The following is a 27,035-nucleotide window of genomic DNA, read 5'->3' as shown; positions in this document are numbered from 1 at the left end:
GCGTCACCAAAACGCTCAAATCGAGCCAAAAATCAAGGTCATACATATAATCCTAATAGTTTCTTGAATTTTAAACATAGCCTATCATATGCCCACCTTCCTAATGTGTATTAGCATATCCATATTTCCCTTGATACTTTAACCGTTTTGAGAACATTTCTGCAATGTGTCCAACATGCACGAAATCCGACTGGTAGGTTACAGGCTCTTTTAACATGTTGGCTCGGATTTAGCGGAAAATGAGGTAAAGGTTCGGGAAAACCGCATAAAACACTAACGTTTTGTTTAAATATAAGAGGTGCATGCATTTGTAAACGAATATTTTAATGAATTTTCAAGATTTGAGAACGAAAAGAAAATGATAGGTTGCAGCTCCGATTTTTAAAAAGATAGGGGTTGCAGTTCCATATATAGGTTGCCATCTGGACTGCAATTACTTTGAATTATTCTTAGTGTCCAAGCCAAATATATACGTTCACATAAAACTTAACTGATATTTTACTATGCCATTTTCATTTTACATAGTTAAAACAGCATTTAAAATCATAAAATCATTGAAAATCAAATGGGACTGCTTTGTTTATACTTTGGATTTTTCTGCTTACAAATTTATAAGGTTACCACCAATAATGATTTGTATTCTGATATAAGATGATAGCATGTAAAAATGTTTGTAGTTTGATTGCCAAAAATCAAGACAGACACACGAACAGATAAAAAATATAAAAGATATCAAACACAATAGCAAATCGCTGATAGTCTTCAGTATGGAAACAGTATAGCATATATTGCCCAAATTAATTTTACATTTGTTTGTTTTATCAAAAATACTTTTCTTCGAATTGTCTGTTGAAATCAATTACATGTAACATCAAATGATTTCAAACGTTTAAACAACGAACTGTTAAAGAAAACAATGCCATACAATTTCAGAATATATCATACTATTATGAGAGACCAATCTATGCCTTGCATGTTTTTCGGTAGCGCGCAAGTCCGGAGGAGTACCGGTAGGCACGTCAACATTGGCTAGTGTATTTGTTAAACATGTCATGCTGGCCGCGATGATTAGCTAAATTCGCTTTCTTACGAAATTAATTCAACAATCGCTGCACTTAAAACGTTTTTCTTTGTGCGATACAAGATGCAACCTAATTAGTGACTTTGATGCACCTTTTTGCCCACAAACGGCACACGCTTCAGGCTTGATTGGACCATGATACGAGGACCTGAAATGATGATATTAAAACCAATCATGAATGAAATATAAGGATAAACATTAAGAGGTTGAATGTTTGCCGAAAGTAACCGAAATTGGTGAACGTCAATCAATACTTTCAAAGTTTTAGTAAATGTTTGCAAAAATGGATGGCGCTATTGTATCCTATAGACATCAAGTTACTTTATGATTGAAAGAAGACATTTTGTAAAACACAAAAATTCGGTATGCTACGTTTGTAATCATTAAAACATCATTGAAGACTTTATTATATTTTCAAATACGCACTGGCGACGGCCACAGCGCCGTTACATAAGCTAACAAGATAGCTGGTGTGTAGAATATCAGTCTTATTCCGACAATATTAATAACAAATATTGTCTTATTGTGAATGTACCATACTGAGATCGGACATATTGGAAATACAACGAATAACACGGGCATGCGCCTATTGATAAGATGGTTATTTGCCGTCCAAATGGGTTGAGTGTAATCAGTCAAAATTAAAACAAAAATATTTGTTCATTGCTAGATGAAAAAAAAACAAAAAACAAAAAAAACAAGACCGCCATTGATCCAGTGTGTATGTTGTAAAAGCAGCATTACAAGACAGTTTTTTTTCAATAAGTGACTCTTACTTTATGAGTGTAATATTTTGATGACGAAACTATTATAATTTTTTTCGGGCCTGAAATGAGAATGTTATAATATTGGCAATATATAGTTATCCACATACATCACATGTCAGCGTTCTTACGGAGAAAGAATACATTACAATAATTTTATAACTTCAATACGTCAATCTTCACTGGTCCTTGTGACAAAATAAATTGTTTTCATTAACAAAATATTTTACACTGCCTATCGTAATGATACAGAGCATTATTTAATTCAATTCAATACCATGACTTCCCTAGAATGCAAATGCATGCCATGGATGCGCAGGTATAGAAAATATTTCAATGTAAAATCTGTTGTTCGCCATAATGCAAATAATATCAACATTTAACATGTATACAACTGTATTTAGATTTTCCATCATTTGACTTAACTGCTAAAACTCGGGAAATTGGCAAATGTGGAGATAAACTTTTAATAGAATTCATTGTTACTTTGCAATATCAACTGGTTCAATTAAATGAGGACGTACATATTTGGCTGAACAGACTAAGAATAAGTCAAAGAGTTTGCAGTCCAGATGGCAACCTATAGACTGAACTGCAACCTATCTCTTTAACAATCTGAGCTGCAACCAACCATTTTCTTTTCGTTCTCATTTATTTTAAAATCATTAAAATATTCGTTCACAAATGCATGTACATCTTATATTTAAACAAAACTTAAGTGTTGTATACGGTTTTCCCGAACTTTAACCTCATTTTTCTTTATATCCCAGCCAAAATGATAAATGTGCCTTAAACCTACCAGTCGGATTGCGTACATGTTGGACACATTGCAGAAGTGTTCTCAAAAACGGTTAAAGTTTCAAGGGAACCATGTTAATGCTAATACACACTAGGTAGGTGGGCATATGATAGGCTATCTTTAAAATTCAAGAAACTATTAGAATTATATGTATGACCTTGATTTTTGGCTCTATTCTAGCGTTTTGGTGACGCCATCTTGCACTGAAACCAACCACTTGCCACGTGGATTCCCCGCCGTGTATTGTTATTACCATTAAAAATTATATTTATGACCTTGTATCGGCCATAAGTGTACATATAATTAGCATATAGTAAGGGACCCAAGGTTGCAAGACTCGGAAGAACTGTTTTCAGAGGAACCAGCTTTTCACACCGTTTTTTCCTTAAAAATTGTGTCTAGTATTGCACTTACACTTGCAGTTGGACTTACAAAGGATCAAAAGGATCAGATTTCTAAGATCACTACCACAATTCAAAAAAGCAAAAACGGAAGTTATCTTTAGCCATTACCTTAAATAGATCCCCAAACACATTTATATTTCAACGAGTGTAGTCGTTAAACAATAAAATGAAACAAACAAATGAGTGAACACTGAACTCATTTTATTTGTATGGATATCATAAAGGGGTCGAATTACTCCATTAATCAGAAAACAACACAAAATGGTCAGATGTCTTGTTTAAAGTTGGTTATAAGTTAAATAAATACATTTTAAGTGTTAACGGTAGACACAGTAACTATTTCTTTTAAAGAAATCACTAGGATGGAATGCTATGGTCAAACAACGGCAAAAGTAAAACAATATCATACGAAAACTGGATTTTCGTAGCGTTTTACAGTATATTATTTGAAAAAACAACAACAACAACAAAATCATATCTACATGAATATGTAGCCAGGGTAATGTTGCTGATGTCTTTGAATTGCCCTGGTGTGTCCTTTGGTAGCTATTTGGTGTCAGAGGACCTGAAGTATTATCCAATTTGACCAAGATAACTTGGAGCCATACAAACTTGATCAAACAAGTGTCATGAACATTTGGTTGAAACATTTATATCAATTAATGCTAACAATGCTCTTCGATCATCTAAGATTTTAAAATAATTAGCCTTTTATATATGAAACTGGCCTCATAAAAAAAACAATGTTTTCCAGGGGTTAGATTTGTCTATGTGTATAAAAGGTTTTATGGATTCGATCAGAGGTACATTCACATTGCTTCTCAAAAAGGTCAGTTAAAACACACAAATAAAACAAACGCTATTCGCCAACATATTTCATTGTTATCAATAAAATAAATTATAATATAAAAAAGCAACATATTCTCTCCAGGAGAATGCTGTTACATCAGGCTAAAACATCAAATACACGAAAATAATAGTACTATAAGTGGCAGCTTCAAAGAAAAGAAAAGACATTTTAGTTAAAAGTCGATTCTCATACACCTCCAGATCAGCAAAAACTCTAGGAATTTTAAAATGATAATTCATCCTTTGCAACGAACAATATTATACCGATAATACAGGAATTCAAAAAAATGTATTAGAAAATGGCAACAGATAAATTTAACCTTGCTTGGAAAGGTCTTTGTAATTCAATTGTTAGCACTTCTAAAATTGGGTTTTCCGGTCACTGATTTACTCAATCATCCAGGTCAACTAATAGACGAAATCCTAATTTGTATTTTACTTTCATATGGGATAACGATTCTGATAAAAAAGCGAGATATTCTATATTATCCCCGGAAAAATGGTCGATTGAAACTTCCGCTTAAAAAAGTTCTACATGCTATAAAGCAGGCTGGATCAAACGATTTATTGATAAAAATAATAAAGGTGAATGGAAAACAGTTTTTGACAATATAAAAAATAAAAAGGAAGGAACTGTTTAATTGAATTGAGACTGGATAACAATCATATAAATGGAATTTGTGGTCATAATGAATTTATTCATTACGTCTTTAATTCTTACATCATAGTTTAACAAAATCAAGAACAAACTGATATCAGAATATTCATCATAAACAACAACTCAAAAGTAAATGCAATAATAAAACTATTTATTTTAAAATTTGGCATGAAAAGGGAATATTATACCTTAAACACATATTTGAATTCAGTGTAGAGAAATTTTACTCATTTGATGATTTGATTATTTAAGATATCAACAATTAGCCAAAATAACATCACACTAAATTAACTTCAATATTCAGTCTATAGATATCACGGTTCGAGCTAAATATAACAAATATAAAATCCAGAAAAACATTATCTAAATTTCTCTATAACACACTTCCCAAAACATACTTTATAAAATTAAAACAAAGCTCGTACCCAGAGGGATATCTATCAAACTTATCCTGATTAGCGTTTTATTTTCAATAAACGTAAGTATAGTCCGGCAGATATAAGCCAATATTCAACTTAACCGTGCAATCGCGTATATACACAATATTTTTGCATTTTGGGGTAGGTTAAATCTTGAAGTTAACGAATCCGGGTGATGAAACACTGGCATCTTTGAGCAATTTGCTAAAACAAGATGTTTGCCAACATGGCTGCCAAAAAAGGCAAAAAAAAACACAGACACGTACTATATTTCGTAATTCAGATACATGTTAATAAAACAAATGATTACATCGCAGCAATAACAATCTCCTGTGTACATGTACCGGTATAAAACGGAATTTGCTCATGAAAAAGCATAAAATTGTCACTTTCTAATAAAAATAAGTTACCAAACTAGTACAACGATTGTATTATAAGAAAAGAAAATCATATGAAGTATATGCGTATCGTGTTATGTAGGTTTGTGATTGGTCAGTTAATTGCGTGCTAGCAAACCTATAATTATAATAAATTTGCAAGTTTGAGCAGTTGACTATGTCATGTACGTAATGTACGTTACAATGTCTACTCAACTCATTTACATTTTCTTATTTTGGGATCAATAATCATCGTGTTTAAAATATAAAACTGTATCCGCGCGACAAAACTTTACTGCATAATGTCATGATTGTAAATTATCAACCTATGAAATGCATGGTTACAATAAAATGTAACATACGTTATCACGTCCACTTTATCTTAGTTCTTTTTGACGACTGTTATGCATCGTTGTGAAAATATAAATCCATAACATGGCAACATACCTGAAAGAATGACGTTATGATTATTCATTTGCAAAGTTAGCAGAAATCCATATAATACATGACTATGTAATGAAATTTACGTTACCACGTCTACGTAATTCCAATTCTTTTTTACGATAGATAAACATTGTGGTGAATATATTGACCGATGTCAAAGATAAAAAAACGGAAATGATTATATACTTAATATACGCAATACTAATAACACTTCAAAAAGAGGCAAAAAATTATATATGAAAGAACTCTACATTTCATTTGACACGTTTTGATTTCAGTGTTAAATCGGTCTAGTTTAATAAGATATAAGCAAGCTTATACAGCTTATACATTCTTGCTTATACATTGATTTCCTTATTGATATGTACGTTACAGCATATATCTTTTCCACGACAAGCACAGAACACATTGCATGACAGTAGAGAGCTATTACAACGGCATCGCATAATAAATCATGGCATTTTGCTTTCACATGAACATCAGTTTCACTTATTACTTATGTGCTCGTGTTATATTATCAATGAATGATTCATTTGTTGGGAGATGTGAAGCTTTTGTCCTGTTGCTGGACATTTTTGGCCCATGCAGCCATTCTTACGTCTGACATTGTATTTATTCCGTCGAGCCCGTAACAAGCAGCAAAAAAGGACGTCGATTCCCTGACGATGATGTCCAAAGTCGATGTTTTATTTCCAATAGACTATATAGAGTGTGTATTATGAGATTTTAGAACCTTTCCGATTCCATGACAGCACGCCACTGTGTCACAACCGGATAATGCATGAGCTGCTGGTAAATCCAGTATTATATCTTTGTTAGCCTTAGACGTCGCGTTGATCTGCACGCGGCCTTGTGTTGGTGATTTCATTAATACTTTCAAATACACTTGGTATACTAAAAAGGTTAAAGACCCAGCACAAACACATAAGTTTTGTCAGATATTATGCATATACCACTTTCGGTCTCATTGACAAGCAGAACCCTTTGTTGAACAAGGATATAATTCGCCTTTTCATGTGCTGTTCGCATGTCTTCCAGTCTTATCGTTACACTCTCTGTAACATCGAGTGGTACATCATCTTCCCCGGTTATAACGGGTTTGTGTTTTAAGGCTGCTTCTGGGAATGTTACATTTGTCGACAAAACGTCACATATCAACTGTTTCTTGTTTTCTGGTACAGTATGGTCGGTATCTGTCAAATACAAGTTATACATTGAAGTCAGCCAGTTTCCTTTCAATATACCTCCTAAATTGGATAATGTAACCGATGACCGTTCCATTTGTGGGCCAGCGAATTATATATAAAATTGCAGAGCCGTAAATTATAACACATTATATCTACTTTTATTAATTAATTCCGTTGTTGACATTGTTCAGAACTCGCAGCAATATAGACTTTTTGGAATATCGATAGAGTTGTATATAGTCACTGATGTAAGCGGACTGAGGTTCCCACGTGTATAACCCACAATTGCATATGTTAAGAAAGGTACCACGCATTTTCACACAAGCGTCGTCGACATTCGCAGCACAGTGCAAGAATGGGTCACACTTTATTCCAAGGTGAACATATTCCTTAGCTTTATGTTTATTCCCTAGTTTAAATTTCGGTACATTGTTATTATCAATTATGTATTTAAAAAAACAGAATAAAAAATTGGCATTGCATTCGTAACGCCAGCGCTCTGAATAACTGTTACAAATGTCGTCGGCCACTGTAGGGGAGCTGACCGTATTGTTGAAGACACAGATGCCGTAACTACTTGTATCTAGCATGTTGATAAGCAACAAACGGCTTTCTTAACAACATATGATTCTCTTAGCAACCAATCACCTCCTTAGCTACAAATGACAACCTTTTCAGCCTGATAATTCTCGAGCGTCCACAGACCTACATTCATAGTAACCAATATATTCCTTAGCAAACGCTGACATTCTTAGCAACAAATGACTATGATTTTAGAAACCAGACAATTCCTGAGCATCAACATTCTTCCTCAGTATCCAACGACCATTTAATAAACCAATGACTTTCTTAGACAGCATTTACTTCCTTAGCAACCAATTACGTGTTAGCAGCTACCTTCAAAGCAACCCATGATTATCTTAGGAGCACATGGTACTTTTTCAGCAAACAATGATTACCCTAGAAACTATCTTTGTCTATAGCCATCAACCTTATCTTAAAACAATGACTTCCATAGCAACAACTGACTTTCTTAGCTAGCAATGACCTCCTTAGCTGCATTTGATTTTCTTAGGTACCAATGATAACTCAAGTGACTATTAAATCAGTTCCTATATCAAAAGCATCCAATGATATCCTTATCAACCAAGGGCTACTTAAGCAGTCTGATTTCTAAGTATTCACTTACCTTTTTAGCAGCCACTGACTTCCTTCGCAACCATTTCGTTCTTAGCGACTGCCTACCTCCATTAAAACCAATGACTTCCTAAGCAATATATGACTTCCTAATGAACCAATGAAATCCAATGAAAACCTTAACAATTGCTCGTTTCCTTAGCAACTACTTACATCTTGGCAACTACCTACATCTAAACAAAGAAATTCCAAAGCAAACCATGACTTACTCAAAAAGAACCTACATCCATAACAAACAATAACATCTTTTTGCTTAACCACCTTAGCATTCAATAATCATATTGACAACTATCTTTATCCATAGCAACCAATAACGTCCGTTTTAACCACTGACTTCCTAATATTCCATTGATTACCCTAGCAATCGATTATTTCATGAGCAGATATTAACTAGCATGTCAACTATGGCCTCTCATGCCAACTATTAATATCCTTACCAACCAATGAATTCCTTTGGCAAACAAACCTTTTCTTTGTAACTACCTGCATCCATAGCAACCATTGACTAAAATAGCATTAATTGGATTCCATTGCCATCATATGCAATGTCTCAGGGAATAACCAGCTGACAAATGCCCTATAAATACTATACAATGACCAACTTCCTTATCAACCTTCAAATTATCAGGGAAGCACTTACTTCCTTAGCAAGCATCCTTCAGAACGACTGACTTGTTTATCACTTTAACCAGGTTACAGATATAGTGCCCTTTATGCCCTTTTGTTGTTATACACCAGTCGCAGTACGTTTCTAATGTTTACAGGGCATACATAGATTTATTGGTTAAGTAAAGTAAAAACATAATATTATTTCTAATAGTTAAGCGTTTATATATAGTAACAACACTTCTAGGGGTTTATCAGTTTATGTTACCAGTATGGTGAAATCTATCAACATAATATATTATAAAATACAACACAAGACAAATGTTTAAAAGCCATACTACAGGGTACAATGCAATAGCCACTTAAACTATGGGTCATGTAAAAATAATTACAAATGTGTTTTATTTTTTAGATATTATTTTTAAAACAACGACTAATATATGTACTGACATAAAACAGCTCATCAGGATATGAGACGATGTAATATTTCAAACAGTTTTATTATAAAATGAATGATAAACAAATTGCAAATTGACTTAAAACGTGCTAGGTAAAGAATGATTACAGGAAAATAGAAAGTTAATCTGGTGCGGTGATGATATAAATTTAGATTAATGACATTGTACATTAAATTTATTAATTTAGTTTAAGACATCACCCCATACAAAACAGTGTACATACATGAAGTTGTCATTGACTAAACGAATGACAATTACATGGACAGCACAAGTGACAAAACGAAACGGACTGCTGGGGAAGTTGATCCGTCTACACATAGGTATTTAAAGCTGATACTTGGGAACGTTCATGCATATCAACGAAAGGCAGATTTATGTAGATAACGTTCGAGCTCCTCTCAAATTATTAAGGAATTAAATATTGCCTTAACCATTATTCATCGAGTTCCGAAGTAACTATTTAATTATCAGCTGATAGGAAAACACTTAATAACAGATTATGTTATGGCATTGGGGTTTATTGGGAAAAAATCATGTTATGTCACCTTTTATTGTCGTCTATGATCTATTATGGGATAATTTAAATTTAAAAAGTTAAATAGTTAAAATTAAACAGGTTCCGTAGAGCAATTGACTGAACGTTTCGTTTTAGCTTTTTTGTTTTGTAAACAAAATACTAACTAGCCTGTTTCGTTATGGTAAGATTCGAACTAATGATGCAGTATTCCAATTTGGCTTCTGTTTTAAGCTTTTCCGGATTACATAAATCGTTTTTATTTTTTTTATCAAATATGTAAAGCTTAATCTCCGATCCCAGCTAAAGTTCCGTTACAGTTACATTTTACACAAATATTCAACAATCCAAACGTAGGGTTCTGATTTGCTGACGATAAATTCGTCAAAAGCTGAATGAATTTTAACGCGTCTCTCTGAGTTTGTTATGATATGACATTATTTGGAATGTACATGAATAACTTCTGCAAAAGCAGAAATAACGTTTCAGGTACACATGCATAAATCACGTTATATTGTTCATGTGATAGTCTTCACAAACATAATTATAATAAAATTTTCGAAACGGTCTCTTCTAATTGAAAACAAACGAATCGTACATGTATCTTTACAATCATATATACCTTCGATGAGTATGAGCACATGATTACTACAAAGCGTATAACAAAGGATAGACATAGATTATTTGAAACTGGCATTCCCAGTTTATAATGGTAAGTTTGCTTCTCGCTACATATAAGCAAACAGCATTTGTCGGCCTATATTCGATAGTAAACTGACACCGATATTTCTTTGCTTACAGTAATCGAGAGAAAAATGATTAACAATGTAGGTCAAATATGAATAAACAAAAAGGTATTGAAGCATACTTTACTGTTGTTCGTCTGTCGGACGAGGGGCTTAGGTCATCCATTATTAAAGATGGCTTTTGGGTCATGCTAGACATTTGCGCAATATCTCTTGCAAAAGTTCTATACATTTTACATGACTAGATGAACAGTTTCTAGTTTTTGACCACGCAGAAAGAAATTTAAGGAGAACGTCTTTGCTTCGAAAAACAAATCAGCTTAAAAGGCATCTTAAATAGTTATATGTGCTATAAAATGGTATTGTTAATGATTATCTCCAGACAGAAAGGAAACGTTCGTTTTACATTTCCCAACCTTTGGTATAAACTTATACTGTATAAGACATTTTTTCGCCTTTTGTTTATTCTCGTAATATTTGTGTTTTTCTTTTCAAATCCCCAAATTCATCGAATAGCTGGCACTCAAGATTAAAGTTAATCGATTATATGGACTGAACACAGTAACAGTGCCAAAATCAAATAAACATAATTAGTTTAAGCGGAAGAAACAGTTAAGCACAGTTCAATGGTACACTCTGGCAATATATCTGCCCACGGATTTTTCATAGTTTACCTACCAAACGTTTCGTTGAACAAGAGATAGTCTAAAATGATCCTTCGATTCTATATACACGAACACATACGTTTATTGTAAAAAAAAATATACAGATAATCTTATGCAGAACAACAATTTTCAACAACTAAATCGATATGGTATTAAATCTGAATTATGATAAATACCTTATGCGTTTTCCAAAAAAAATATTGCCGGAAATTTGCTAGTTGCATGTTAATTAAAATAGAATGAATCGCCAAAGAAAAAAAATTGCCTTTGTTAATTTCATTTTTTGTTATTTAAAATTCCTTAACATATAACATATTACTTGATTGATAGCAGAATAATTATTAATTAAATGAAGTTAAGTCTTAAATAGGAATAAATTGGCTTGTTTAAGTTGATGTTTAATTTTTTGGCAAAAAAATCATTTCGCAAAAGCAGTCTCACCAAGAATTATAAATTAACATACTTGTATTGTATTGAAATCCGTACATTTAAACAAATGTTTATGATCAATGATCTCGCCAAAACGCGCTAATGGATAAACGCTTATTGACACAAATATATTTTAAACCATAAACAAAGTAGCTCGAACGGTTCCTAATTTTCAATCGTCAAAAAATCAATAATAACTGTTGAGCAAATCTCAGCATCATTATGCCGTTTTTTGTTATCCTTTAAAATTAGTATGCCCTTATTTCTTACCATTTTTTTTTTTTGGTTTTTTTATAATGATGCTAATTATTTTATACGTATTTCTTTTAAAAGCAATGATGATAAAGAAATTTGTAGATATATTTCGAATGTTTCTTTGATATACATAGATATATGAAACATATACTTATTAAAACATACATACCATTAAAGTACCCGAAATCAAGCTACGCCACACGACAATTTGACTTTTTTGAAACGGTAAAAAATATTTTACCATAATTGATTAACATTTATCTAACATGTCCTATTCAGGATCTATTGACACATATACTGAGTTTCGAACGTAGTTCTTAACTGTTTTAAACGTAAACAGAATAATTACCTATTAGGAAGGTTTATGCAATTGAGTTGTTAATTAAATAACCGTAAAAAGTCATTTGAAATAAAAGTAGAGTCTTCCCTTGCCTACAAAGCGTTATAAAATTCAACACATAAGCATTATCAAAGGATTTGTTGTGGTTATAATACATGAACAATAAGCAAGTATTTAATGTACAAAACGAAATATCCAGTCAGAATTGAGATTGAATGTTTGGAGCCTATTCCATGCCTCGAGTCTGTGACTGTGAATATTTGAGAGATTAAAATTTTGGTATATTTTCAACTATGTTTATTTATATATATAAATCAAATAAATGATTATGAATTTTTATAAGAATAATGATCAGCAAACTAATATACTGCGTACTAGATAACGTGGGATATGTAAGGAAAGAAAATGACTTCAAAGGACTAGATCGGAAATACTGACAAACCAATTATATATTTAAAACATAATTGATCTTGTTGATACACTCACATCACTAAGAATGTATCTATAATTAATTTAAAAACAAACAATATGTATGTAATTATTCTGATACGTTATAGATCACTTTAGTACAAGACATTTCCATAACACAATAAACGAACCCCGATACCTCCCTATACAAACCTTTCAATCCAACTCATAAGCGGTATTCTTTATGGAATTATTCAGATGTAACTCCAGGTGATATGAAAATTCGGGAACTTTATACAGGTTTGTATAACTGAGACATGCAAATGCAAACATTGTTTTATCTGTTTCCAAAATAAAAGACTGCAAATATTGCATTCAAGTTTCGACTTCAAAATATAATATGTCATAGGATCCGTTTGATTGTTATATGAAGTCAATAGCATTTCAATGAAGATAAAACGGTAGTTACTTTATACAAAAATTAAGAAATTGCAAATATTGCAAATAACATTTGTAAATTAGCGGGGGATATATATTAAAGGCATTTGCGAACTGCTTCCGTCCAATTTGCAAAAAAAACAATGTCAACAGTATTTGTTTTTGTTAGGTCTTATAGTCGACAATCTTGCTTGTTTGCAGGAAGATCTCAAGGCAAGCCTTTGAAATATATATTATGAATATCTAGAAAACCATCACTACGATTAAATTATCAATTGATAAGAACACGTTTCATATACTTCTTATGTTATGTCATGTTTGGTTGTCGTACATCTGGATATAATTCAAATTTAAGGGAAAATAGTCTGTACCCACGTTGCACATTTTGTAAACATTATAGGGTACAGTGTTTAGTAAAGTAGAAAAATAAAAAAAAGGTTATTTCTAATAATTAAGAGTTTTAAATCTCATTTAAAACGCTTAGTTTACTAAACACAATTAATCAAAGCTGATACTCGTCATGTCATGTCTTTCTGTCGTCCATCTGGAGATCTTAATTTTAAGAAAACAATAGTCGGAATCAACGTTGCACATTTTGTTAACAATATATGGTATAGTGGAATCATTGACTGACCGTTTGGTTTAAACATGTTTGTGGAACCAAATATAACTATCAAGCTTGTTTTGTTTTTTTAAACTTACGATGCAATATTCCATGTGCGCGTCTGTTTGCGCGTTTCTGGATTACATAAGTGTACTGAGGATATGACCATTCGAACTGTATTTGCAAGATCAGGAATTAAGTTCCATGTTCCATTATGTTTGACACTATCTTTTAAAAAAAATGTTGTCCCTTAGTTGTATTCGTTTTTATCTTATGGCATATGTTTACGGATTTTCTTTATAACAACGAGAAGTATACATTAAGTCAATATTTGTTTGCCAATTAACTGCTTATCTCTAAAGTTATCACATATAAATCACGCCACATTATTAATATGATAATCTGTACAAACATAATCATAATTAAATGGTCGAAATAGACTCCTTTTTAAAGCAAGGGTATTTTCGAGGTATCTTTGCAAACATTTATACCTTCGTTGAATATGAACTCGACTTCTTATAACTACATAGTAAATGTTTAACTTCAGCCAGAAAGAAATCTGTTGTTTAACATTTCCCTACTTTTGGTCAAAACGAGAACTGTGTAAGGCATTTCTATCGTTATTTCTTTATTCTCTCAATATTCGTGTGTGTTCTTTGTCAAATCCGCAAATTCATCCAATAGCACGCAATTGAGTATCACGTTTAATCGTTTTATGAACTGAACAAAGTTTTAATGCACAAACAAAATATTAAGCTGTATTTTATGAGGAAGGGGCAGATAAACACAGTTCAAAGTGCGCTTAGGAAAACATATGTCCACGGATTTTCCATAGTTTACTAACCTTACCCTTTGATAAACAAGATACAATTACAAAACGTTTCATTTCAGTTGAAGAAATATCAGAAAAACACTCAAATAAAACAAACACTATTTGCCGGCGACGCTACATGTTTTAACAATTGAAGTGAATTGTCATATTATAACTAATATATTCAATCCAGGAGTATGGATTTACATCAAATTTAAACATCATTTACAATGTACTCGACAAGGTTAGTACTCCAAGAAGGCAGCTTAATTCGTCCTTTCCAACCAATAATATCAGACCTATAGTACAGAAATAAAATAAAAATGTCCAAGACAGTGACAACACAGAAATCTAACCTTGCTTGACTCTGTAGATATAACATTATCACTTCAAAAATAAGTTTCTCATTAAATGTGTTACCAAATTTCCCTTGTCAACTGATAATACACTTATGTTTACCTGTACATGGTATAACAAACCTGATGAAATGAATCGAGAACAACTATATCATCGCCGGAGGAATGGTGTATTAAAACTGACAAATAAAAAAAGGTAAACATGCTTAAAAAAACAAGCTGGATAAAACGATTTGTTGATGATAATAATCGTGGTAAATAGAAAACATGTTTACCAATATATTAGATGAGAAGGTGGGAAATTATATTTCAATGTAGAATGGATGAACATAATAGAAATGACTTTTGTTTTCTTATAGTCTTGAAAAATACATAAACGAAATCAAGTACAGTTTGATTTCAGAAAGTGTTCTCATATGCAACATCTAACAAATAAAATGCAGTAATAGCACATATTATTATTATAAAGAGTGGCATGAAAGAAATATTATACCTCGAACACAAATTTGACATCCTAGATAATAAGTTCTACTCATTTGATAAATTGATTATTTGAAATATCAACAACTAACCCAGAGAATACCACACTATATTAAAATATAATTTTCAATCTTCCAACATAACGATTACAGCTAAATCAATGCATGAAAAATAAATGTTTTAGACTATATTTAAATTTACACAATGCGATGCATTGCAACAATGCAACAATTGAAACGTATACGAGCATTTGAGCTTACTTTAATCACCATAGGTATACCTATTGAATATTTACCCAAATGTAAAACATCCAATACTAATTTATGCGACATGTGCTCTAACAATGTAAACAAATGTTGTCCACTAATTCTTTAATTACCATATACTGCATTATCTATGAAATAATATAAAAAAACTCCAATCAAAAGGCATATAAATCGAGCTAAGCATGATTGGTGTTTAATTGATAAATGAGAGTAGTAAAAATCGCAGTATTGCTTCATAATATTACTCATGAAATATTTCATATGTTGTTCAAAATACATAAGCATTCAAACTGAACGTGAAATAGCTATAATGAAGGATCAAATGTCCAAGTACAGAAATCGGTTTTTATATCACAAAGATATCTAAAATAAATACCATGTCTTTTAAAACCATTTTTGTTCATTTTGTTCTGCATAACCACATTTTTTAGCAAAAAAGCAATAAAGGTTTATGCAAATAATTCTACAACATCCACATACGTACATTCGTTATAACCAATTTCTTCCTTATCTACTGACATTTGTAGCAACAATTTACAAATCCTGGAAACTAGGTTATTTCAGAGCACATTCAACATTCTTCCTTAATTACCAGTGACTTCCATATCAACCAATGACTTTCCTAGCAACCATTGCATTCCTAAGCAACCAATTAAATCTTAGCAACTACCTTTATGCAAAGCAACCATTGCTTTCCTTAGGAACAAAAGGCTTCCTTAGGAACCAATGACTTTCCCAGAAACTAATGATAACCCTAGAAACTATCTTCATCCTTAGCAAAAATTGACTTCCTTAGCCACTAATAACATCATAGCAACCAATGATTCTCTAAGCAAACAAGGCTACTTTATTAGACAGATATTATTTTAGCATCCACTAATAATTGCCTTTCTTAGCAACCTCTGCCATCTTAGCGACTGTCTACATCCGTAAGCAATCTATGACTTTCGTGGAAATTAATGAATACTTTATAAACCATTAACTTTCATAGCAACCGCTTACATTTTAGCAACTTCTGACATCCTAAGCAATAATTTTCAAAGCAAACCATGACTCACTCATCAGCTACCTTCATCCATAAAAATATAATTATGAATTGCATAGGAACTAACGTCTTCCTTAACCAACAATCATTTTTTTATCAACCAATGATTATCTTAGCAATTATAGTTACCTATAACTATCGTTTCAACCACTGACATCCTAAGTAACCATTGGCTACCTAAGCAACCGATTACCTCTTAAGCATGTACTAAATACCATAGCCACGTATGTATTTTATAGCAATCAATGACTTCCTAAGCATCCAGTGAATTCCTTAGCAAATAAATATCTTCTTAGCAAGTACCTACATCCATTGCAACCATTTACGACCATAACACCAGTCGGGTTCCATTGCCATATTAAGGTAACAGCCAGCTACCAACGTCTTAACTTCCCTAGAATTACTATACAATTTTGTCACTGCAAGGTAAATGTTTACGTTGTTTTTTTTTGTTTTGCTGATAAAGGATTAAAAAATCAAAATATTTTAATTCCTTTATCAATATATAATTAGTTCTATGAATCTGGTACGATGCATGGTATTGGAAAAAGCAAGCAAATACTGGTGATAGAAGTGAAATTCTCAAGTATATTTTAACGTCTAATGATTAAATATTAAGATTGCAATAAATGAAATTAAAGGTTTATAGAAAATAGAATGATAACCATTTAATATGGATAATTGGGACTTTGTATCGGCCATTAGTTTAAAAACCATTCACATAGATCTTACAGGATAGGATTTTATAAGTATCTTCCATAGCCGAGAGTGTATCATAGATTCTTTCCAACCAGAGCGTAGGGTGTTTTACGGAAACGAGGTTAACCCTGCGCAAGAGAATGAACATACACGTAAAATGACCGCTTTTGACCATATCGACGTCATGTGAGTCGCTGCTCTGTATTTTCATAAACTCTTTTTCTAACTTTTTCCGAAACGTGTACTCCCAGGAGTCTCAGGTTTTCGATGAAAACAAACATTTTCTTCTCTGAATCCGCAAAATCTTGAACTTTAGAAATTGAGCATTTTATCTTTTAGTGAACTTTTTTTTCAAGTTTGTTTCGAATTATGTCCACTGGGTCGCATCTGGCATCGTCCAAGAAGTCCTAGAGTTTCTATAATTTGACCTTGAAAATGTTCTTCTCTGAAACCACAAAGCAAAGTATTTTGATAATTTTTATCAAACCTCGTGAAGCGGACCTCTTTTACTACGATTGTTCAAATTATGTTACTAAGGATCAAAGCTGGCCCCCAAACCCTATATTTCTAGATAATTATTTTTGTTTTAAATTGTACATTGCTGTAAACGCATTGACAAGACCTTATATATTTGGTTTAAGCCTTATGCTGTGATCATACAGCTAATTAGTTCAAATATTGCCCCTTTGGTCAAAGCTGGCACCGTCCACTTGGTATCGGGTTTTCTATAAACTTATATAGAGTTTCTCTGAATCCGCTAGGCAAAATATTTTAATAATTGGTATGTAGCCTGATGAAGTGGCCTTTAATCAAGATTGTTCATATAAGATCCCTTGAGTCAAATGTTGCCCCGTCTCTGAAACTGAAGACCTAGACCCTTATTTTTTGGTAACAAACATCAGTATTTACTACTTACATCAATATCAACCAATATATTCCTTTTCATGAAATGACTTTCTGTGCAACAATTGGCTACCTTCGCCACCAAAGACCTCCGTAGCTACATAAAATTTAATGGCTACTTGAGAAGTCATAATATTTCTAAGCATTAACTTACTTCACTAGCAACCATCGACTTCCTTAACCACTTCCTTATTAGATACTGGCTACCTCAATAGAAACCTATGACTTCCTTAGCAGTCCATGACTTCCTTATAAAACAATGACTACCAAAGCAGCCACCGACTTCCTTAGCAACCATTTACATCTTAGCAGTTACCATTGAAGTTGATCTCGTCTTAAATGCGTAGGCGAGTTAAAAGTAATAATGACACATCCGTTATAAAATAACAACTGAGGCTACCTACATCTAAAGAAAAAAACTTTCAAAGTAAACCATGACCTAATCACCACCAAACTATATCCATGACAAACAATTACTTCCTAGGGAAGTAATGACTTGCTTAACCAATAATTACCCTAGTATCTATCATCACACATAGCAACCAATAACTTCCGTTTCAACCACTTACCTCTTAAGTAACCATTGGCTACCTTTGCAATCAATTACGCCATAACCAGTACCATAGCCACTTTTATGCATTTCTTTCATACCAACTATTACCTTCCTTAGAATTCAATGAATTCATTGCAAACAAAGATTTTCTTCGTAACAATCTATAATCATAGCAGCCATTGACTACCATAGCAACAGTCAGATCCCATTGCCATCTTATGCATGGTCCCTGGAAAACAGCTAAAAATACTATACAATGACCAACTTCCTTATCAATCACCAATTTACTCGCGAAGCACTTACTTTTTTAGCGTGCATTCTAATTGCCGCCGATTCGTTGGTCATTTTAACAAGGTGACAGATATAGTGCCCTTTAGGCCCTTTTCGAAATACACCAGTCGAAGTTCGTTTCTAATGTTTAGGGCATATTTATGTATATATTTACTGATTTAGTAAAGTAATAAAAATGATAAGAGTTTGAATCTTATTTATTATGCTTGTTTTACTTAACATAGTTAATCAAAGATGATACTTGTGAATGTTCATGCATATCAACGATAGACAGATTTATGAAGATAATGTCCGAGCTCCATTCAAACCATTTATGAAATAAATGTTGCTTGTTAACCTCCTCAAAAATTCAGTAAAAATGTATAAGAAATCACTGGTGTTGATCAGGAGTCTAAATATGTGCGAATAATGTTGTCTCTTAATTGCAATCGAAGTTTCGATTCTTTTTATTATGGAAATATACTGTCGACATAAACAACTAATATATCTTAGGATTCATTAGAATATAATATGAAATCAATATCGATAAAATGAGTGGGAAAATGCTTTTATAAATATTTTAGAAACCACTTGTGGCAAAACCATTTGTTTGATAGCGCTTGTCAAATATGATGCAGGCATTCATGACTTACCACAGTCCAAAATATAAAAAAGCAATGTCAACATGATTTGTCTTTGAAAGGTCTTATAGTGGACAATCTTGCTTTTTCGCAGGAAAATCTGATGGCGACCCATTGACATATATATATATATATATATATATATATATATATATATATATATATATATATATATATATATATATATATATATATATATATATATATATATATATATATATATATATATATATATAAATAATTCCAGGAAGTTTCTAATTATCAGCTGATAAGAAAACACTTTATAAACAAATTATATTTTGTTACGTTTAATTGTCGTCTATGTTCTTGGAATAATTCAAATTTAAATAGAAATGGTAGGATTCGAACTTTTGATATAATATTCCAATTTCGTTTCCGTTTTAGCTTTTCAGTATTAAATTAAATCTTAATTGAAAAGTTTTATTAAATATGTAAAATTAAATCTCCGATTCCTGCTAAAGATCCGATACAGTATAATTTGAGCTGAATGAGTTCGTTATTCAAAACGTGTACTTATAACAATTATGATAATATTTGGACTGCATTTGCATAACTACTGCAATATAGGAAATTAGATTTCTGGTGCATCATGTAAACAGTGTGTTGCCCCTTAGTTGTAATGTCTTTTATTTTAAGAAATATGTTTACGAACTTTCTTTGTAACCATCAGTCTACTTTAAGTCAATATGTTTAAAATTAGCTGCTCAAGCCATTTTATAACTACAAAGCATGTAACAAAGAATGGAAATAAGTTCTTTGTAATTCGCATTTCCAGCCCTGCTTCATAATATATATTCTGCAGAAACTTTATTAAATAACATATGTCGGCCTTCATTCGGTATTTTATTGGCACTGATTTATTTACTTACAGTAATCGGGAGAAAAATGTTAAACAATGTAGGTCAAGAATAAATAAACATTCTAACAAAACCATTGAAGCATACGTTACTGTTGTTAGTCTGTCGGACCAGAGGCTTAACTCAACCATTAAAAGCTAGCTTATAGGTTTTGCTAAATATGTGCGTATTGTCTCTTGCAGAAGTATAATATGTTTTACATGACTGTCTTGAACAATTTCTTGCCAAGATTATAAACACCCACACACACACATATACGCACACACACACACACACACATACGCACGCACGCACGCACGCACGCACGCACGCACACACACATACACACAAACACACACACTTAAATACAACGACGCCGCCGACGTGTGTTCTTCGATAAACAGAAGAGCTAATTAAGCATCTTAAATAATTTGCGATTTAAAACAGTATTGTTAATGTTTTTCGTCAGACAGAAAGAAAACATTCGTTATACCTTCCTCAACCTTTCGTCAAAACTGAAACTGTGTAAGTCATTTCTTGCGCGTTTTGTTTATTCTCTCAATATTCGTGTATGTGTTATTGTCAAATCATCGAATTCATCCAATAGCGCGCAATCGATTATCCCATGTAATCAATTTCATGAGCTGAACATAATAACAGTACACAAACGAAATGAAAAGCTCTATTCTATGAGCAAAATATAATTAAACACACCCCAAAGTGCGCCTGCTAAGGAAAAACATCTGTCCACGGATTTTCAATAGTTAAATTACCTTACCTTTTGATAAACAAGATACGAACAAAAACGTTTCATTTCAGTTGAAGGATTATCAGTAAAACACTCAAATAAAACAAAAACTAGTCGCCGGTGACGTTACTTTTTTAACAATTGAAGTGAATTGTCATATTAAAAAAAAACCTAACATATCGTCATGGTAGTGCAACAACTCAATAACCACAAATAACAATAGACGCAGATATTGAGTTCTTGCACTAAAGTGACGATATCCAATCCATTGTGGTGTTACATCAGGCTTAAACATCAATTCCTCGAAAACTGAAGTTAGTTCTCAAAGTAGGCAGCTTAATATATCATAGACAGTAACAACACAGACATTTAACATTGCTTGGATAAGTCTCTGTAGTTATTACGTAAGCATTCCTTAAAACTAGTTTTCCCATTTACTATGTTATCAAAGTCCCTAGCTCAAATGATAGACGAACTAATAAAATGTTATTTTAACCTTTATATGGGATAACAGATCTGATGAAATGAGGAGAGAATTACTATATCATTCACGGGAAATGGTCGACTGAAACCTGCAAAATAAAACTGTTCACATGCAATTTAAGCAAGCTGGATTAAACAATTTATTAAAGAAAATTATCGTGTTAAATATATTTTTACCAATATATTAGATAAATAGGTGGGAACATTATATTAGAATGTAGACGAGATAAATGATATAAAGGTTATTATCGGTCATAACGTATTTTTATGACATCTTTAACATCTTGGAACATACATTAACAACATCAAGAACAAGTTGATATCAGAAGATTCATGATATGCAACAACTCAAAACTTAACTGCAAGAATAAATCTTTTATATCATAAAGAATGGCATGAAAACGGATAAATGTACAAATAACTCATATTTGACTTCAGAGAAAAACACTCTACTCAATGGATATTTTTTTTTTGAAATATCAAGAACAAATCAACATAATGCAACACTATATAAAATCCAACCTTCATACATCACGATTCCAGCTTAATATTCATCGATGCATGACATACAAAATCAAAAAAGAAAAAATCTAAAATTCTCCATAACACACTTTCAAAAAATACTCAATAAAATCAAAACACAAACAGGGGTGGGAAAGCTCGAACCAAGAGGGATATCTATCGAACTAAGACTGATAAGCGTTTTATTTGAAAGAAACTTAATTAGTTGGTATAGCACTATTACCTTTATAATATCAAACAAAATATTTCATATGTTGTTAAAAATACCGTCAAGTGATTCCACGTTTTCTTTATTTAGAAAAATACTAGCATGTCAGCATTGAAATTGAACGTGAAATAGCCAATTTGAAAATGAAAACTAACTTAGTGTCCATAAACAGAAATTGGCTTTTATCCCAAAGATAACTAAGAAATGATACCAAACTGCTCCTCATAAACACTTTTTTTCTGCATACCCACATTTGTTAGCAAAAAGCAAAAAATGTTTATCTACACTCGGTTAAATATGTGACCGCTAAAACCGACTTTTTTCTACACTAAAATGTCGGAACAGCACACAGAATGTTTCATTATCGTATCTATAGTCCGCCAACAATCCTCCTTAAAAATCACACGCCCATAAAGTACCATCAATCTGCATAATAATGACACTCCGTCTGGCAAAAGTATCGGCCAGAAAATCTACATGTTCATTGCTGAAAACAGGGCAGCATTCAACTATAGCTAATTCCATTTCTGAGGTGAATGACAAAATCGCACTGACAACAGAAAAATTGAATTATCTCTTTACCATTTGAAATGTGGCGATTGTTTGTAAACACTCGGGATCTTGATCCATGACCGGTGAACTGTAGACTGTGACCTGCGGAATAATTGTAACATCGTCAGATAATGTTTGGTAATTGATCCATGTGTATGCACTTTTAAAAGCTATTTTATGTTTTGAATTGGTAATGGCGTATTAAAATGCAATAATTTGGTTATAATCGTATTGAAAAAAGCTGAATAGTTTTAAGAACTATTTTGGGGGCGAATGGACATAGATACCAAGTGTGCCGACGTCAAAAAACAGTTGCCCCACCCCCCTTTATTTTTAAGATACTTAATGATTTTAAGGTTGTTGGTAGTGTTTAAATAAACAAAGTAACAGAATAAATAGCCTTTGGCTCACTCGGATTTTTTCCGCCTTGCCAGATAAACTCCCTCCATCCACGGCACTAACCTAGTATTCTCGATATTATCGATCCCAGGTTAAAAACCGATAGAGTATAATTAAACACACACTTTCAACGTTCTAGACGTATGGTTCTGATTTGTAATGATAAATTCGTCAAAGGTGAATGAACTTGAGTTACCCTGAGCTCGTCATGCTGAGCGTGTACTTAATATGGCATTATTCGCATTGTATTTGAATAACTGCTGCAAGATCAGGAATTAAGTTGCAGGTGCATACTATTTAACACTATAAACAATTTGTTGTAGCTTACTTGTAATTATATTTTGTTTAAGAAATATATTTACGAATTTTCTTTGAGACCAGGAGTCTACTTTAAGACAGGACGTTTTTAATAAACTGCTTATTTATAAAGTTATCAAGTAGAAATCACGAGATATTAGTAATTTGATAGTCATGACAAACATAATTATAATCAAATTGTCGAAAGGGTTTCTTCTAAAGAAAGAAAATCGATGTTCTAGATATCGATGCAAACATATATACTTCCGTTGAATATGAACTCGACTTCTTAGTACTACAAAGCATGTTGCAGTAGTTTTGCAATAAGTGATTTTAATAGGCATTCCAATAAGGAACTCTATAAGAGATGTTAAATGTTTGTAATGTGTAAATATTAATATACCTTGGAATGGTAGGTGTTGCTTTGGATAAACATTGGCAAATAGGAATTGCCGGCCTTCATTTGATAGTTTATAGGTTATGGGTTTTGTTAGACATGTACGTATTGTGTCTTCCAGCAGCCTAATTATTTTGACAATAATATCTCGAATCATTTCTGAGTTTTAGTCAAGGTGTAAGAAACAAACACACATGCTGACACGCACACGCACGCACGCACGCACGTACGCACGCACCCACACACGCACGCACGCACACACACACACACACACACACACACACTTAATTACGACGACGCAGCAGAAGAAAACACCGCCGCAGACGAAATGGCTACGTAAATTGCAGGTCCTATTGGGAAAACAAAATAGCTAATAATTCATCTTTAATAGTTATTTGTGCTTAAAAACGGTAATGTGACAGAAATAAAAGGTTCGTTTTACATTTTCCAACCATCGGTTAACACTGATACCGTAAAAGGCATTTCTTTCGCTGGTTTTTGATTCACGGAATTGTATGTTTCTTTTGTGAAATCCGCATTTTTTTTAAGTGAACAAAGTTACACTGCAAAAATTAAATGAATAGCAGTAATTTATGAGGAAGCAACAATTAAACACAGTCCAAAAGTGCAGTCAGGCAAAGCATCTGTCCACGTGTTTTCCACAGTAAACCTACCAAACCTTTTGATAAACAAGATACGAACAAAAACGTTTAACCTGGTTTCAAGTTTTCAGATAATCTTATCTAAAACAACTATTTTCAACAACAAAATTATTACTGTATTTGTACGGAATAATGATAAAGACATGTCCCCTTTAATAATATTTTTGGAAAGTTGGTTAAGTTTAATAAGAAAGATTCGCAAAAATATTATTTTGCCGTTATATATTTAATTTTTATTTAGAATCGCCTAATTTACTAGATTTAGATCAATTAATAGTAGACTATATATATCAAAGTAAGTCATAAATACATCTGCTTATTTGGGTTCATGTTTAAATTATTGAAAAAAAAACATTTCGAAAAAGCGTTTTCACTAAGATAAAAGTATTAAATAACCCATTGTATTCGCTACATGGAACAAAAATAAAATAAACAACGATAAACAAGGTATGAATTTTCCCCTTTTTGAGAGCATATGCTTTTCTGTTAAAGTAATCTTATCAAATACAAGTATGTTGTTGTTTTTTGTTGTTGATTTTTTTTTTTGAAAAACGTCCTAATGTTTAATTAATTATATAACATCGTTTAAAAGTTTATGTACTGATTTGTTCGAAACGCTTCTAAAAATATGTTAATGACCACATAAAATCATTCATATACCTCATTTGTATAAGAAGTTATTCGTTACATTTGATTTTATTAAGCTCCTAAAATGTTTCGCATAACATACAAAATCAATTGGAATAAAATAAACAATAACATTTAGCAAATCGACCAACCAAATGTTAAACGACAAATCGAAATCGAATGATTAAAATAAATGTGTATCTTGGAGCTATACCATATAAAACCTAAGCAAATGATATTCACATGTAAATATAACCATTGTATCAATTCACCCATTTATTCAAACAGGAATAGAAAGACACACAATTCTTAACAATGTATTTGCTGGCCGTGTTTGTTTAAATACGAGCAAGCTTTGGGGCCAAAATTTTAAATTTTAAATTGTATTTACAGCAATTCGCAACTTTCTCCCCAGCTGGAAGCTTTATATTTGCTTTTAAATGTTGAATAAGGAACAAAACACCCAATTCTTAACAAACTTATTGCAGGTCCTGTGTGTGTACATGAGTGAACACTTTGGCGCCAAAATGTGTTTGAGTGATATATATCAATCAATTATCAGACTCATAAAGAGTGTGTAATAATACATATAATACGTTTGACAAACATTGAATTACATTTCAATGAAATGCAAGCAGTTTACATTGAAGTAATCTTCAAGCAAACTACCCTTTTCTCTGACATTTTGCATTCCACACCGAATCCTTTTTGAAATTTATTCCGAGTAGCAATCGGTGTTGCTGTGTTGTTACGTGTATGTTAGACATCGAAACTGTCAAAAAGTTTACGTATGATGTCTTTGTTTGGCATCACAAGCTTAATAGTGTCTATGTTATTTGATGTATTTATATTTTCTTCAGTTTGTGCTAATCGAGAAATCATAATTTAGTTTTTTTTATGTATTCATTTATATTCATTAGTTTAAACATTGACTTTATAATCACAATCTAATTATCACAATTTTTTTTTAAATCAAATACATAGTTGCACATAAACAGATCATGGCACAGAACTAGTTTAGTCGACAATAGACAATGAGATCAAATCATACAAAAATAGCTGTATACATAATTATGATCCTGTAAATTATGAATACCAGTGATATACGACTGCTGACAAAAAATCAGATCGCAGTTATTAATATCTACGTTCGAAATTCATGTTTTAATGCAACTAATGCTTTAAGAAAAATGCATAAAACATTATTTTTTATACTTAAATAGGAAATTCTGCGATCTCATATTTGTCAGTAGTCGTATATAACTGATTCCCATATTTGCAAAAATTGGCTTTTGCCAAAACGCTCATTCTGTGAGAGTGCAGCGCTAAGGCTGAACTCCTTATCACAGTCGTGTCATTTCCACTTAGGTTTTTCGTGGTAAACCTGATGATGATTCATTTCAGCCTTTGTGGCGAACTGTGTAATACAATTATGACATGTAAGATCCTTTAAACGGTTGTGCGATAACGACTTGAAACACTTAAGTAAGTTAATATTTACAAAAAACACAAATACAAGAATACACAAACTTCTAAATCCAAAATACTTCTGACAGCGTTACACATTTGATCTTTAAGTGTATTGTGGTGTAAACATCAGAGTCTCAGAAAGTAGCC

General features: G+C 32.2%; 1 protein-coding gene across 1 annotated transcript in view; it reads left to right on the top strand.

Moving 5' to 3' along the window:
* LOC128224088 (uncharacterized) overlaps positions 1–27,035 on the top strand; it is a 90,737-nt gene that overhangs the window by 28,145 nt on the left and 35,557 nt on the right. The gene's annotated exons all lie outside the window — the stretch shown is intronic.

This window comes from Mya arenaria, chromosome 17 (genome assembly GCF_026914265.1).
Source record: "Mya arenaria isolate MELC-2E11 chromosome 17, ASM2691426v1".
NCBI classification, from domain to species: domain Eukaryota; kingdom Metazoa; phylum Mollusca; class Bivalvia; order Myida; family Myidae; genus Mya; species Mya arenaria.
Note: the sequence above shows the minus strand (reverse complement) of the source record. Positions and strands in the feature narration are given on the sequence as shown.